Source organism: Girardinichthys multiradiatus, chromosome 3 (genome assembly GCF_021462225.1).
Source record: "Girardinichthys multiradiatus isolate DD_20200921_A chromosome 3, DD_fGirMul_XY1, whole genome shotgun sequence".
In the NCBI taxonomy this organism is placed as follows: Eukaryota; Metazoa; Chordata; class Actinopteri; order Cyprinodontiformes; family Goodeidae; genus Girardinichthys; species Girardinichthys multiradiatus.
This window is the reverse complement of record NC_061796.1, coordinates 32,917,384-32,935,112: the sequence shown is the minus strand read 5'-3', so window position 1 is coordinate 32,935,112 and position 17,729 is coordinate 32,917,384.

The window sequence follows — 17,729 nt, the reverse complement described above, 5'->3', positions numbered from 1 at the left end:
TGCCGCTGAGGTTGTTTGCAATCCACCAATATTAATAAGAAGAAGTTAATGTTTAAGAAGGATGATGGATGCCACCCGCCAAAAAAATCCAAGAAGAAGAAGCTGACGTCATTGGATACGTCAGCTGCATCCGGCTGAGTACAAACCTGAATCTGTCAATTTTTTGGACTACAAAACACAAAAAAAAGAGTTACTTTACAAAGTTGCTTTTGATAGTTTTACGAGGTAGTGGTGGCAAGTCTGAGGAACAGTGAATAGTTGAAGAGATTTAGATAAGTTTAAACCTGTTTTGGCTCATAAAATGAGCGGTAAGCTAGTTAAAGTAGCTGCGGAGAGCTGATCAAATAGTAGCTGTAATTATTACATTTAATTAGTCATGGTAGAGTCATGGTGAAGTTTCTACTCATGCTTGCTGTTGCCACTTTGATGCTTAAAGTCCACCCAGGTTTTGTTTATGAACCCGGTCTGGAAACATTGATTATAGCAAGCTTGTTCAATTGCATTTAAATCAAAGCTTTGACAGCTTTCCAGCTGAATGCCTGGAGGTACTCACATCACTGTGATTTTATTGTATAGGTTGTATGTACCATACAAGGTTTGTAGGCAAATCAAACTTGCATCAGCACAGCTAAAATCTTCTCCACCTGTCTTTGTTGTCTATTACTGTGGCAAACAGATGAAGAGCTTGTGAAATCTAAGCATTTTTTCTCAACAGGTTCTTTTTCAGTAATCCGACGTTTGCACCAGTCAACCAAGCTCCGTGAAAAATGTTAAACAAAGGCACTTTTAAGAGCCACGTCTGTCATCTGTCTTTCCTTTGTCCCTCTTTTGTGTCTCTTGTCTTTCTTTTTTATTATTTTTTGTCTTTTGTGGATTGTTCTGTTTTGTTTTGTCTGTCCATCGCCATGAGTGACTCAAATATTAACAACCCTTTAATGATCCCGGATAAGGAGACGAATGAACAGGAAATAAATGAACAACTTCAACATCTTGATGTCCTGCTTGCTAATTTCAAGCAAGATAAAGATTCTGGTGTACCTGTGAAGATACCTGAACCCACAATCAGGTGGAGAAAAAGGGACAAAGATGGAAACAAACTATGCAAGACCAAGATCAACCAAAAATTAATCAACTAAGAGTCAGTATTTTTTAAACTTGATCTCTGACAGGTATAGATTATTTTTAGATAAATTAATGTATTCATTTTTTGATATTTTGAAATATATAGTTTTTCTAATTAATGCATTGATTGTGTTAATTCTTACATTCACTTTATGATATTGTTGTTTAACTGCTTTTCGTAACCAACCAGCATTTATTACAGAGGCTTTATAACTTTCCCAAATTCTAAATTATCTTTAATTGCATTATAAAAGTATTTTGAATAGAAATAACTCTGAAACATGGTACAGGTTAGTAATTTAAGGCAAATGAGTAGTTTTACTATTTTGTCCTGCTGTAGACTGTAGGTGAATGGATGAACAGAATGGATGCATTTCCCGCTGATGATGGACATGTAGAGACATACCTGCTAAAAAAGGTTACAATCAAACATGTTAGAACTCCATACATCTGACACTCTAAATTACTTAAGTTTATAGTTTCTATTATGAATTTGAATCTTAATATAGGGGAGTGTGATAAGACAATTACAGGTATTGAATGAGAATCGGACATATATGCTATATAAGGGGGCGACAGTGTCTCCCCCAGGGCCAAAATTAAATAGATTTAAAAATAATCTAAAAGGTAGAAATCAGGAAAATATCATAAAAATAAACACAACTCAGACTAAAACGAAAAATAAAACAATTAAATGTGGCCTACTGAACATAAGATCTCTCTCTCCAAAGACTTTGCTAGTTAGTGACCTGATTTGTGACAATCAGATTGATTTATTTTGTCTCACAGAAACCAGGCTGCAGCAAGAGGATTATGTTACTATAAATGAGTCAACTTCTACTAATTATTTAAATTTCCACATTTCTCAAAATACTGGGCGAGGAGGAGGAGTAGCAACCATCTTTCAGTCCGATTTATTGATTAGTCCCAGACCAATCAATAGCTACAACTCTTTTGAATATTTAATCCTTAGTTTTCCTCATCCAAATTGCAAAGCACTAAAACCCCTTCTGTTTGTTGTTTTGTACCGTCCACCAGACCCTTACTCTCAATTTTTAGATCAGTTTTCAGACCTTTTATCTGATTTAGTGTTAAATACAGATATGGTTATTATAGTGGGGGATTTTAACATTCATGTTGACACTGAAAGTACTCGTACTCGTCGTCTTATCCGGGACCGGGTTGCGGGGGCAGCAGATTCAGTAGAGACACCCAGACATCCCTCTCCTTAGACACCTCTTCCAGCTCCTCCGGGTGAAGACCAAGGCGTTCCCAGGCCAGCCGAGAGACATAGTCCCTCCAGCGTGTCCTGGGCCGTGTCCTGGGCCTCCTCCCGGTGGGACGTGCCTGGAACACCTCCCGAGGAAGGCATCCAGACGAAATCCACTGGTCCCCAAACCAGACCCCCTCCGGCCCTTGGCTGCGTCTAGAAATCCTGTCCATAAAAGTTATGAACAGGACCGGTGACAAAGGGCAGCCCTGCCGGAGTCCAACATGCACCGGGAACAGGTTCGACTTAGTGCCGTTAATGCGGACCAAACTCCTGCTCTGCTCGTACAGGGACCGGATGGCCCCTAATAAAGGGCCCCCGATTCCATACTCCTGGAGCACCCCCCACAGGGCATCACAAGGGACACAGTCAAATGCCTTCTCCAGGTCCACAAAACACATATGGACCGGTTGGGCAAACTTTTTGGTCAACAACTATAATTCAAAATAAATTATGTTAAAGTATGTGGTTGTAATGTGACAAACTGTTTAAAAGTTCAAGCACTATTTATATTTTTACAAGGCAATGTGTAAAAATGTGTCTGCACTGTTTTCCAGAAGAACATGTTTATGAAGACATGCCAGATTCATATGAAAGGAGGACATAAAATCAGCAGTTTTCTTTCACTAAAAGGTGAGTTCTTGGTTTTGATTATTAGAAAAAGAAAGTTAGACTCTTTAGTGTTGGATTATTATTGCTCTGTTATTAAAACGTTGCCATACTAAATGTCAGTATTCCTGAGTAAAGTGTTCATCATCACTAATCAGTTTCTCTTCTGTTTCCTTTTTATCTTGCAGGTAATCAGAAATTAAGAAACCAATGTATTTTTTAACTATCTGGAGAAGGACATAACAATAATTAATAGTATTTTAAATTTACTTAACAAAAATGTATAAACTATATTGCTCTAATGTACTTTTGCTTTAGATGTTTAAAATCATAGCCCTATACAAAACACTCTTGCAAGTTACACAGTCACATTGGCAAAAACTATTGTAGCTCAGAAACAGATTATTTATAATCTTTGAAGTTTTGGCCAATGTTTTGTGTTCTGCATTGTGCTTGTTTTGTGACACATTTGCAGTCAGTGTTGTGCCAGGTTCAAACTGATCTGTCAAATTGGGTTCTTAGAACATTAATTTTCCTCTTTTTTTAAATCCAATTTTATTGAGTTTGAGTCCTCTAATATTTTTGTGGTCATGCTTTACATTGCTGATTGTAAGACTCATCACCATCTCTGAAAAATGTACACTCTCGTTTATGGGACAGCCATGCAGATTTTCATAACCCCCTATTGATATTCTGTACTTAGTCTTGTATGTCTCTGCCTCTCTTCTTCCTCTGATGTAAGTAACATCTGTCAACAGATAGAAAAGCTCCATTATCATGAGAAAGAAGAGCAGATTAGTTGCTAAACATACATATTTCTACACCATTTTGAAAAGTATGGAATTCCCCTTTAGCAATATGGAATTTCCATGTAGAGTATGAAAAAACATTTAAATTAGCATAATTTTTCATTTTCCATCTTTTAAAAGTGAAAAGTGGATGTTTTAAATGAAAGAGTAAAAACCATTAGCTTCACATTGAGGGTAAATTCAATGAAGTTCATCCACATTGAATTAAAATTGTGATGACCTACTATGAGACAGACTGTGGTCCCGTCTCACATGATGGATTGGGTTTTATGTGCACTTTCCTGGTATTTCGTGGTCTTTGCAACAGATGAATACATACTGTATATTAAATTGGTGAAAGGGCTGAAAGGGCACAAAATAAATCTGAGAAATTATAAAATGTAGACTTCAGGATATATTTTCCAAAAGATATGTTTCTCTTCCATTTGTAAAAATATCTGCATCAACATTAGCTAATTCCAACCCGACAAACTGGCCGATCTGGAGAAAGACAAGATGTGGTTAAAAAAGCATAATGGCTAGATGGTGGTCAAACATCAACAACACTCCATCCATTAAAACATACTGTTCAAACTGTGTTTGTTTAAGTGTAATTCTCTTGGTAAGTATGTTAATTTGTGTTACTTGGACAAAATGTGTAAAGGATGACAATAAGTTAAAGAGTTTAAAAAGACCATGCAGTTTTAAAGTGTAATTTCAGAATCAGTGGCAGAGATCAAGAAGTTTTAGTTATTGTTCGAAACATTTTTATCAGAAACAACAAAAGTTGTTGAGTTTTGATAGTTTATTTTCTGTTTTATATACCTAAGTAATAGCAAACACACTTTTTATTGTTTTTTAATCTTGTTGTCTTGGGCCGTTTATTAATGTAATGATTTCTTATTATTTTGCATGTTTGTCAAAGGGTTTCAGATCATCAAACAAATTTAAATATTAGTCAAAGACAACACAAGTAAACACAAGATGCTGTTTTTAAATCAAGGTTTTTATTATTCATCTTCTCTACTGCTTATTCTGTAGTGGGTCACGAGGTAGCTGGTGCCTATCTCCATCAGTCTACAGGCGAGAGGCAGGGTCCTACCTGGACAGGTCGCCAATCCATCGCAGGGCAACACAGAGACATACAGGTCCTTCTCAAAATATTAGCATATTGTGATAAAGTTTATTATTTTCCATAAAGTCATGATGAAAATTTAACATTCATATATTTTAGATTCATTGCACACTAACTGAAATATTTCAGGACTTTTATTGTCTTAATACGGATGATTTTGGCATACAGCTCATGAAAACCCAAAATTCCTATCTCACAAAATTAGCATATTTCATCTGACCAATAAAAGAAAAGTGTTTTTAATACAAAAAATGTCAACCTTCAAATAATCATGTACAGTTATGCACTCAATACTTGGTCGGGAATCCTTTGGCAGAAATGACTGCTTCAATGCGGCGTGGCATGGAGGCAATCACCCTGTGGCACTGCTGAGGTCTTATGGAGGCCCAGGATGCTTCGATAGCGGCCTTTAGCTCATCCAGAGTGTTGGGTCTTGAGTCTCTCAACGTTCTCTTCACAATATCCCACAGATTCTCTATGGGGTTCAGGTCAGGAGAGTTGGCAGGCCAATTGAGCACAGTGATACCATGGTCAGTAAACCATTTACCAGTGGTTTTGACACTGTGAGCAGGTGCCAGGTCGTGCTGAAAAATGAAATCTTCATCTCCATAAAGCTTTTCAGCAGATGGAAGCATGAAGTGCTCCAAAATCTCCTGATAGCTAGCTGCATTGACCCTGCCCTTGATAAAACACAGTGGACCAACACCAGCAGCTGACACGGCACCCCAGACCATTACTGACTGTGGGTACTTGACACTGGACTTCTGGCATTTTGGCATTTCCTTCTCCCCAGTCTTCCTCCAGACTCTGGCACCTTGATTTCTGAATGACATGTAGAATTTGCTTTCATCTCAAAAAAGTACTTTGGACCACTGAGCAACAGTCCAGTGCTGCTTCTCTGTAGCCCAGGACAGGCGCTTCTGCCGCTGTTTCTGGTTCAAAAGTGGCTTGACCTGGGGAATGCGGCACCTGTAGCCCATTTCCTGCACACGCCTGTGCACGGTGGCTCTGGATGTTTCTACTCCAGACTCAGTCCACTGCTTCCGCAGGTCCCCCAAGGTCTGGAATCGGCCCTTCTCCACAATCTTCCTCAGGGTCCGGTCACCTCTTCTCGTTGTGCAGCGTTTTCTGCCACACTTTTTCCTTCCCACAGACTTCCCACTGAGGTGCCTTGATACAGCACTCTGGGAACAGTCTATTCGTACAGAAATTTCTTTCTGTGTCTTACCCTCTTGCTTGAGGGTGTCAATAGTGGCCTTCTGGACAGCAGTCAGGTCGGCAGTCTTACCCATGATTGGGGTTTTGAGTGATGAACCAGGCTGGGAGTTTTAAAGGCCTCAGGAATCTTTTGCAGGTGTTTAGAGTTAACTCGTTGATTCAGATGATTAGGTTCATAGCTCGTTTAGAGACCCTTTTAATGATATGCTAATTTTGTGAGATAGGAATTTTGGGTTTTCATGAGCTGTATGCCAAAATCATCCGTATTAAGACAATAAAAGACCTGAAATATTTCAGTTAGTGTGCAATGAATCTAAAATATATGAATGTTAAATTTTCATCATGACATTATGGAAAATAATGAACTTTATCACAATATGCTAATATTTTGAGAAGGACCTGTATATTAGAGGCATCCACATTCAGCTTTTACAACTTTGTTTTCTGGCTCTTTACGACTGGATGGTATTTTAGCATTGGAGAAACCGACGCTGAGTCCAAAGTTTACAAAACCTAGATGAATGGTGCCATAATTATGCTCATTAAATGCCAAAAGACTGAACCTAACTTGGTAGGAAAAATTAAGACAAAAATTTCATGTAGGATCTGAAATAAAATGATGTATCTTAGTGCTGATATTACCCAGATTAGCTGTTTGATTTTGTCAACTCAATTTCTTTTAATGGAAACACATGTAATGGAAAATTATTTTAAAGTGCTCTGATATTCCCTTCACCTCTCTCCTCTGACCTCTGTGTTTTATTAGTGTTCTGTTATTTAGAGCAGATGGACTCTAAATTCAAATGCTGGAGAGTTTTATGGTTAACACTTCCTGAAGTGTATATTTCAAGGGAAGGTAGATGGGTGCCCCCATAAATAACTTTGTTAACTCTGACCCGGGGAGGGTCTAGGGGCCATATTTCTAAAACTCTTTGCAGTTGAGATAACACTGTCATGTTCTGGTATAAATACTGTGTGTAAATGTTGATCGGGGCTCTGTTTCACTGACTAACCTCAGTGTCAGGGTCTTCAAACGCTGAATGCCTTTGAATAAAACTTATAAGACAAAGTCCGGATTTTCTCTTGTTATGAGTCAACTTCTACCCACTTTGATAAGAAAATTCCACAACAATTTTAGTGTCACGAACAGGATCTAACGTGCCAGAGGAGACCGCAGGATGGGACACGGACGCCTGGCCAGCCTGGAGACGTTGTCCTCAGTCCACTTCCATTTTACGGAGGGGAGTCCTCATGTCCGCCTGCGGCTTCTGGCTGATTAGATCCGAACAATTTGTCTTCAAATATATCTGGGTGAGAAGTTGCTCTGTATGATATAATGTATATTATTATTTTTATTACACATTAACCATCATCTCCTAACTAATTAATTAGGTTCCAGAGTTGCGAGAGGGAGGACATCAGCTGAGGGCCCGGTTACCCTGCAAAAGGAATTGCAGGGAGGTTCTTATTGGTAACAATAAGATAAAGCAAAACACAGGGTTTTGCGGGTGGTTTTTAGCAATTTTCTACACCTCATAAAGGAGAAAAGCCAGTGGGCAGACGTGCCGCTGAACAGGTAAAAAAAAATGGTTCCGGAACCTTGAGGCATCAGGGGTGTCTCCTTCTTCATACTCTGATTTATAAAATAATGAAAGGAAAAAGTGGGGATGCTTGTGTTAAATGTGCTTTAATTTGGAAGATAAGTTTGGTTTTTCACAGCGTGGAAGTTTGAGTGTGAATAAGTTAAATAGTTTAAAAAGTTTCAAGTAAAACAGTTGATGGAAAAATAAATAAAAAAAACATAAGAAGAATATTAAAAAGCACAGAGTGCATCAATTAAGGGGTTAAAGAGTTAAAACTTTCCTGAAGGAAGTTTTGTTTGTCTTAAATATTGCGATCAGTCGGAAAAGAAGGTAAAATTGAAAAGGGACATTAGAGATGCGAAAAGAAAGTTGTTTTAGAAAGGAGTATAGTTCATGTTGTGGAAGGAAGTGACAGGCAGGGGGACAACTGACTGACTGACTGATAATATGTGTTTGTACAAAATCTGGACCTATACTAAACTTTTCTTTTGCCTCTCTCACACACAAATACACACATATATGGGATTTAAGTTCAACATCTGCGTTTTTGAGTCTGGACCTTAGAAACCTGCCCTTCTCCATGGCTACTCCACCAGAGACGCTTCTCCAGCAAGGCCTGAAAGAGAGAGATCTGCTTTCCTGCATGTTGAAAATCGCAGTGTGACTTTCTACAAGGAAAAAAAAAAAAACGAAACTCAGAAGAAGTCTGGACCCACTGAGATGGACAACGATCCATGCTGTTTGCAAGAGCCAGAAGAGTGATACACTGGATTTATATTGAAAGCACATCTTATGCGGGCAGAAGAGAAACCGGAGCAAAGTTTCTTCTTTCTCCCTCCTGGAGAAGTTCAAGTGGACAAAGAATGATTGAATGTCTCACCAACAGACCGGGGAAGGGCCTGGTTGTTTTTTGGACTGATAGAGGACTGTGTGCCATGACAGTCTGACTCTGGAGCGATTTAGAAACTGATGGGGGTAACGTACAAACACACATTTGCATAAATCTTTTCCTATTTTCTGCAATGAAGAACGCTTATTAACCGCTGCTCATGTGACGCTGGCTTGACATTGACAGATATAGCGGGTTAAAATATTATTTTAGGGTTAGAAAAGTATCTTTAAAAGGGTGATAACTTAACTCATTTGATACTTTCCAGTTAATTCTTTCAGAGAAACAAGTTCTCTTTCGTCGTGGAATATTCAGGGTCAATTATTATAGTTATTAAAAGTTATTAAAAGCAGAGGAAGTTACAACATCTCCAAAACTCAGCAGTAACCAAGTGTTTCTATGTTATTCTCAGGACAGATCTCATGAAGGAGCATTTTTTAAAACCCAGCGCATGCGTAAAACCTGATGGGTTTCTCCTTCAGGTATTATTTTCTGTTGTCAGAGTTTGTATCCCATAAATCTAATGGGTAGAGACCTCATTAAAACAGGCTTAGTTCTACTGCAGATGGTCTTCATACAGTCTCTGACACAGTACTTACAGTTTGGTGCAGTTTTTGTCCGCAAGTGTTAACTGACGCTTGTGGAAAGTACAAATTCATTGTTTTTCACAGCAGCTGCTGGGAAGAGGTTATATTAGGTTTTTCTTCCCTCTTCTGATTCATGCAGCGTGTTGATTTACACTGTACCTTATATCAGGTCCTGACAAAAACTATGAAAGGCTTGGTTCTGCAGGTTCTTTTTTCTCCCTTTGGAGAAGGAAAGGACACCTGATCAGTTCTGTGTTGCATAGAAATATTAAAACACTTGTTGTTTTCTAAGATATCACCAGCTAAAAACTTTTAAAACTTTTGAGAGTAATTGGTTTTGTTAAACACATTTTCCTTGGTAAAACAAACCTTTAAAATGAGTATGAAAGAATCTGTTTGGACAGTGGTACCACACAAAAATTAAACTAATCTCATGTTTCCTAAAAGACTCTGCATGAAAAGGCCTTCAGAACCGTGGAGTTATTTTCCACCACAGTATCAAGTTTTTAAGGATGCTTTTTCTTTATTTTAAAACAGATCTGGGTTTTGTTTTGTTTTTGGCTTTTTAGCATAATGTTTGTCTGAAGCTTCTTATGAACTGGGTTAGAAGCAAATATGATCTGAGGTAAATTAGGAGCTGTGAACTAATAATTTTAAATCTGATTATTGTCCAAGCAGAAATAATATATTTAGCCAATCCTTCAATCTCTGCAGAAAGTTAACACCATTGTTCAATGCAGTAGTATTCAACTTGTGGTTCCTGGACTCCTGAAGCCTGTAAGCCATAGATTTTGGGTCCATGAAATTATAATACTTAATTAAAGGTAGACCGATTACCTATTAGAATAGATCTAAGCCAATGATGAGTTCCAGTCATTTTGGTGACTTTGAAATGCAATAATACTCAAAAATTCTACTCTGGGGACACAGATTGGGGTTGAAGAGTTTAGTTTCGGAACCAAGGTTAGGACTTGTATAACGGAATCAAGACAAGTAAAATCCTTTATTTTAGGAAAATAAAAGAAATAAATGCTCTCTTAACAGTAAGAGGATGGTCGGCTCAAACTCAAGTCTCCTTGTTTGATTTCTTAAGGTTTAAAGATTAAAAGAATACATATGAGTACAAAGATACACAAGGTAATTTCAGATTATTAAGAGATAAAATATTGAAATATTTATCAGCATTTGGATTATTAAAGAGGGGTTCTAGTAATAAGTTTTCCCCAACTCTCAAAATTTAAATAGCCAAATTAAAGAAAATGATGTTTGTTCTTTTTTAAACACTTTGTGGGAAAAAGTCCAGTTTGGAGACAAGCTTCTTATCTTAATTTCTGATTAAGTCAAACACTGCAGTTTTGTTTAGTTTGGGTATACCATAAAAATGTCAATGCCGACTTTTCTAATTTCCCCTCGGGGATCAATAAAGTATCTTTGAATTTGAATTGAATTAAATAAAAAATATTTCTTTGCATTTAACTTGAAATTCTGCAATGCAGCTGCGATCAAATTGAGCCAAACAAAAAGAGAACTATAACAATAACTCTCAGGATTGTAGTTATTATTACAGAGTTACAGTACAAAGAATTAGCAAAAGGTTTCAGCATCAGTAAATTTGGATTCATATAAGAGAAAACTGTTGCTGTGCTTCTAAATACTTTGAGATCTCTTTGGATTATGTGCACTCATTTTTAAAAAGGATCCTGACGATTGTCATAACAACATTGATCAATTATAGCATTAAAAGATATGGTTGAGAAAACATATTCTGAAAAGAGATTGTTAAAAATTTCTTTGAATTCTTGAAGCTTCAAATTTGGCCATTTGTCTGTCTTTGATGTTTTGTCTTTGTTTTGTTGGAATTAATGTTTGTTTATATGTTGCATGACAATAATTCATGTTTAGAATAATGTTTCTAAGTCCCAGATTGATTAAAACTTTGAGTTTTCAGGAGAGTTAAGAAGCAGCTTGTTTCTCAGGTAGGTGCATGTTAATAGCTAAGCAGTTTAAGTTACACTAATGTGGGATGGGATGAAGAAACTGTGGGTCCGCCCATAGGCTGCCAATCAGAGGTTAGTTCTGCCTGACTCCGCCCACCTACTAGGTTGGTTCATGCCTTTGTTGTCATGGTAACGCTCAGCACCTCCCTTCCTGAGTTTTAACATTGTTTAAGAGACAATAGAATCAAAATGCTTGTAGTGATTGTTGCCTTAAAAACATGTTTTTTTTTGTATAATAATTAAGGATGTAGCATGACTTTTAGATTTATGTGTTTTATTACTAAAAGGTTAATGAAATAGTTTAAACTAGTTTGAAGAATTAGTTTTGCATGCAGAATCATTGGTGATTTATTAGATTGAAAGTTTCCCTGGTACCATTAAGCTAGCTGACAGTTCAAGATATGCAAAAGTAAGGAATATATTTTTGATAAAGAATCAGAGTCATGCCTTTATATTTGGTGGGAATTATTTATTTGATTCAATTTGTAGGGTTTATTCATCCAAATTACATTGGATGTCCATTAATCTAATACTCATCTTCATACAAGACAAATCAGGATGACATGTGACTAATTTCTAAGTGAGACATTGATGAACTGAATAACTAAAGTTTGTGTTTAGTTGTTGATGGAACTGAATTGCAGTTAAAAACATCTGGATTTTCTTTATGTTGCTTTTCTTAAATTCATAGTGACACATAGTTATGTCAGAATTCATTTCTTTGGTTCTATGTAATGTGATCTTGGTTACTAGAACATTTTTGTACAAACTTTTTGCTGGATTGTCGCATGGGTTGGACCTTGCGCCAGAAGAGGGGAATGTCAGAATAAAGCAACATGGGGTTCCAAAAGTTTTAGCACTCATGGGAAAAAGGGTAGCTCAGACCTCCAGTGAGGACTTAGTGACAATGCGAGAGAGACGTTGTACTTTGTTTATATAAATGGTGCATAGCTCCCTAAGACCACATTATGATAACCTCTCTGAAATGATGGTGTTGATTTTTTGTGAAATTTTATATCTCCACAGATTAGACCATTTTTGAAATTCTTTTTGGGTTTTCTGAAACTATGAAATGTTGACCTGTAATCAGACCTTCCTCAAACATCATGTCACATTTTTGATATTCAGAATATTTAGCTGATGGTCATTGCTAGTATATCAGGTGAAGTCAGAAGATCAATTCTTTTGATTTTGTTGGATGTTTTGATGAAGTTCATGTAGTTAAGCACTTAGGTTTGAGAATGGGACTTTGAATTGAAAATTAGCCAAGTGTTGTGAAGGCTCTGTTCTCACTTATATGAGATTGAGACAAAGGACAGAGGCAAATCTCAGTCCTTTTGAAGTGCTGTGTGGCAGGTCTCCTATTTTGGACATGGGGATATTGCCAAGATAATTTTCTTCCACATCTTTGTGTGAAGATAGGATGTTGTTTTATTGTCAAAACCTGTCCACTGTGTTTTCTCAAGTTTCACAGACGGTGAAGGCTGCATTACCAGAAACAGCCACTTCCACCCTCCAGTCCGTTATTCCTGGCGACTGGATTCTGGTCAGAGAATCTAGGAGAAAACACAGGAAGTCCAGGCGCTGGAATGGCCCATATCAGATCCTACTAGACACCCAGGAAAGCTGCAGGAAAGCTGCAGGAAAGCTCCAGCTCCTCCAGCTTCATCTGGCTTCCAGGACACGAGTCATCTTCCAACTGGATCATCCACGGCCTGAAAGGTGTGAGGACAGCGGACCACCACAAGACAAAGAACTGTAAGCTGATCACTGGCGAGTGATTGAAGAGGTGGTTGAAGAACACTGTTCTTACAAGGGCACAAAAATCCCTTGGGCAGTGCAACGTTATTTCAGAATCTACTTAAGGCCATCGCATTGCCTGAAAGTTAGAAATCATAAGGTCATTTGCCTCACTGCACACACACCACAGTGAGAGATTCTTTCCTCCCACTTTGACAGCGAGACTGACTCTGAGGAGGAAATCTCGGATGCTTTTATCTAACTTTTATGTTTATTGCTTGATATTTATCATTATGGTATTATTACAAATTTGAATGTGTTCATTTCCACCGTTGTTTAGTTGGACTATGGAAGCCTAACTTCCAGCAGGTTAGAGTTCCTGTTTCTAAATATATTTCTAGAGGAGCTTCCTACGACCGCCCACCTGTATCAGACTGGTAACAGGGCAGCTTGAAGCCACTCAGGAGAGTCAGCAGGATTCTTTGTTTTTTAAGTTGTGTTTATAATTTGTTTTCTTTAAAAAAAGAAACTGTTTGCTTTCAGTACCAGAAGAAAGGACATTCCACTTCAAGGTCACGATGCAGTTAAATGGAAGATAGTCTGTTCTGATGCTAATAATTGATATTGCAAATATTTTTTATAACTCTTGTGTTCATTTTGGGAAAGGTACAGCAAAGACAATGTGTGGTTAATCTGACTAATAATATTCATCAGCAGATTCGAAGAGAGATTCATCACTTTTCTGACTACTATGAACATGCTGATAATGTCTGGTGGCAACTGATGCATCAAACCATGAGGAAGATAAGAAATGATTGTTGTTGTGTTTGTTGTTTGATTTCACGTGCTATTAATGATCAACCATTTTTGGTACCAGTTCCTATTGATACTACTTATGCTCTAGCTACTTTCTTTCCAGATAACAGGTTGGTGGAGGTCGTTTTTCCTTGGGTGATGGTTTTGTAGAATTTTCTTTTAGTTATGTGATTATCTTGTAATCAGAAGAAAGGAGTGTAATGGAAAATTCTTTTAAAGTGCTCTGATATTCCCTTCACCTCTCTCCTCTGACCTCTGTGTTTTATTAGTGTTCTGTTATTTAGAGCAGATGGACTCTAAATTCAAATGCTGGAGAGTTTTATGGTTAACACTTCCTGAAGTGTATATTTCAAGGGAAGGTAGATGGGTGCCCTCATAAATAACTTTGTTAACTCTGACCCGGGCAGGGTCTAGGGGCCATATTTCTAAAACTCTTTGCAGTTGAGATAACACTGTCATGTTCTGGTATAAATACTGTGTGTAAATGTTGATCGGGGCTCTGTTTCACTGACTAATCTCAGTGTCAGGGTCTTCAAACGCTGAATGCCTTTGAATAAAACTTATAAGACAAAGTCCGGATTTTCTCTTGTTATGAGTCAACTTCTACCCACTTTGATAAGAAAATTCCACAACACACACAATACGTTTTTTTTAAGATATCATCAAGTGGTACTGCAGGAAGTAGACCGTACATGTTATCAAGAGATAAGAAAAATAAGTAGATAAATAAAACTATTGCTCAAAACAGATGTATGAGACCTTTAATCAGGCCTAGTCTCAAGTTTGATTTATGGTCATCTTCATATTTAATAATAATTTTAAGCCAAATCTGGACTTTTATGGAACTTCCTCAGATAAATGTTGAACAATATGAACTTAAAGTGAAATCATGACAGAATCTAAATATAGACATAAGTTAATAATTAACAAATTAAGGTTTGGAGGGTTTACTTCCTCCTGCCGTTGCTACAGCCGTTGCTAGTTTCTTACCGCAGCGAGTAAGAAACTAATACTCTTGTCTTTCTCTTCTTTTTGTGATGTTACAGGTATTTTAGGTTGTTTGAACCTGACAGTTGCTACATCACATGCGGTTGAGCCCAAAATTATTCCAAGTCCTGGCAGATTTAGATTTACAATAATTTTAATTAACCAAGAAGCCTGCTTTTGGTATGAAATGAGGCAGGCGGCAGTGTCAGTTTTGGAAAATAATATATTTGATCTGTTTCTATTATCATTTTATTAAACATTTGGATGTGGAATCTTAATTATACCCTTATTAATCATCTTATCAAAAAACCTTATTAAAATCATTATTGGTATTACAGCAATCAAATTCTTATAATTGCTGACCAGTATTTTGCATCTTTCCACTGATCTTTGACAAGTTTTTGGTGATTTGTTGACTTCACATCTTTGAGGTTGGAAGGCCTCTCTGCCATCACCCTAATCTTGAACAGAGTGAAGTCTAGACTATGGCTGGCCTACTCCAAAACGTCAATATTACATCCAGTCATCCTAACTGTACCAACACAATAGTTGGCAAAGGAAGAAATTATCTTCATTTTGATAACCAAATGTTTTTGTATTTTTACCTTTGAGAATAAACATGATAGATAAGTAAACAAATAACAAATAAATATTTATTAACTGGAATGTTTATAGAACTCAACTAATAATATAGTCATTTTTATTTTCTACTTAGCACGATATCCATGTTCATAATGTGATGATGTTTGTCTCTAGAAATATTTGAACGACACCCTTAGAATATGTTGGTGTCACGGTTGTTTCATGGACATATTAATGCTCAGTTAAGGAAAAGTAGACCCGTTAGAACTTCTTTAGACTCTTGAAGAACTTCAGCTTTTTAAAAAGTCCTGATTGCCAGATTTTAGAAAATATCTAACTTTTTTATAAGATGGTTTTAGATGATTATTTCCTTTTCAAAATTTGTATTTTTGTTTTTTCTCAGTTTTTACTTTTGGAACTGTTGTATAAAAAATCCAAATAGAAAAATTTGTTATTAATTAATAAATGAAGATTTGACCATTTAACTTCCTATTGCTGCTGTTGTCAGATCAAATATCAAACAGCAGTCATTGATGAAAGGAAGCTTCACCTGTTTTCTTACACTTCATAAAATAACATGATAGCATCTATTTTATACTTCATCATCCCTGGAATCATCAAAGGTAAGTTTTTATAACCTAAAATTGAGAATGAAAATATTTTCATAATGTTCGTATAACTTTACACTCCTGTAAATATGGTGGTTTAAACTGTTAATTACTGAAACTAGTTAGAGTTGTGATTTCTATATTTTAAATGCACAAGACAAATACATTTTTAAGTACTTTACCTACTTATTAATGAGAAAACGTCTAATATTTTAATTCTGTTTACATGTAACACAAGCTACAGCAAAGGAGATCAAATACCAATAATAGCTATTTTAAAAGTTTGTGTATTTGGATTATATTTTTAGATCTATTTTGTTATTTTTAGATAAGAAAATGTTATGCCTATGAGTGTTTTTCAAACACAGATAACAAAGCTTTTTTTAATTATATTACTGGGTTTTACTGCAGAAAGAGTAGATATTTGAGCACAGCATTTAAATGAAGATAATCTGAAATTAAACTCGAAATAAATATATATGTAATTTTATTTATTTATATACTTACAGATAATTTTATGACAGCAATTATTTGTCATTACTTAATGGGTCAAAATTACAAGAGCATATCTGAGCAGATTATGTCAGCAACTTAAAACATAACTTTTAATAATATTACTGAATTCCTCTCAAATCAATTTCTGACTCTTTCGGGTTTATCTGATGGAGCTGGTGTGTTACCAGATGGTTCTCTAAATGGATCTGTAGGTGGGAAGGTGATATTCTGGACCAACCTTATTCCACCACCTACACCATTTTCGTCTATGGCCTGGACTTTTGGGGCTGGTTGCCCTTAAGTGACCTCGTTGCCTTCTTTAAACTGAAATGAACCAGAGTATGAATTAGGATCATCCTCTTCAGAGCTGATGGATCTCTGGAGCTCAGCGACAGTGGAGACTACACAGTTATCATTGAAACAGCCGATGGCTACAGGAGGCACAAGACTGAACAAATATGGTGAGCAGGTAAGAAACTGGAGTCCCCAGAGAAATTCATACTTGGACATGGAAAACATACAAACAGCACAAAAATGTTCTCCGCCAGGATTTGAACATCTTCACTCTCATAGGGTCTCACTGTGAAAGAATAACTGATTTCAATATTTTTTTATGATAATAATAATAATTAATTTTATTTTTAATGCACTTCTGATTCCTAAGTAATCTCAGAGTGCTGCAATTAAAAAAACACTAGAGTAAAATAAATATTTAGCAGTTAAAAGCTTTCCTAAACAGGAATGTCTTAAGTCCAACTTTAAAAGACTCCAGACTCTGCACTTCTCTCAGCATTGGTATGTTTCCATGTTATGTTACAAACACATCTTTCTGTAGGATTTTGAAAGGCAGGCATGTTACTTTGCCAACCTAAACCAAACCATCATGATTTTAATGCCATGAAATCCACGACAGGAATCTGTTTAATAACATTTGATTCTAACACCTCAAGTGTCTGTTAGCAAACAAAGTTTTTGTGGTTCATTTAGTTTGTTTAGAGTCCACAGAACCAGTCTCCAATGTGTCGCTAACTCTTAGCAGCACAGACCTGGTTGAGTTCAACAGTTCTGTGAGTCTGTCCTGCTCCTCCTCTGGATCCTCTCTCTTCCTCTAGATGAACAGTAGCTCTGAGGTTACAGTTGGTGACAGAGTGAGTGTTTAACAAAGTTAATTCCTAATAAACCTGAATTGCATTTAACATATAGCTGTCTAATACAGCCTTAAAAGCTAATTAAAAAAACACAGTGAAACAGGTGTGAACATTGGTAAATATGTGGAGTAATTGTTAAAGTCTTGACTATTATT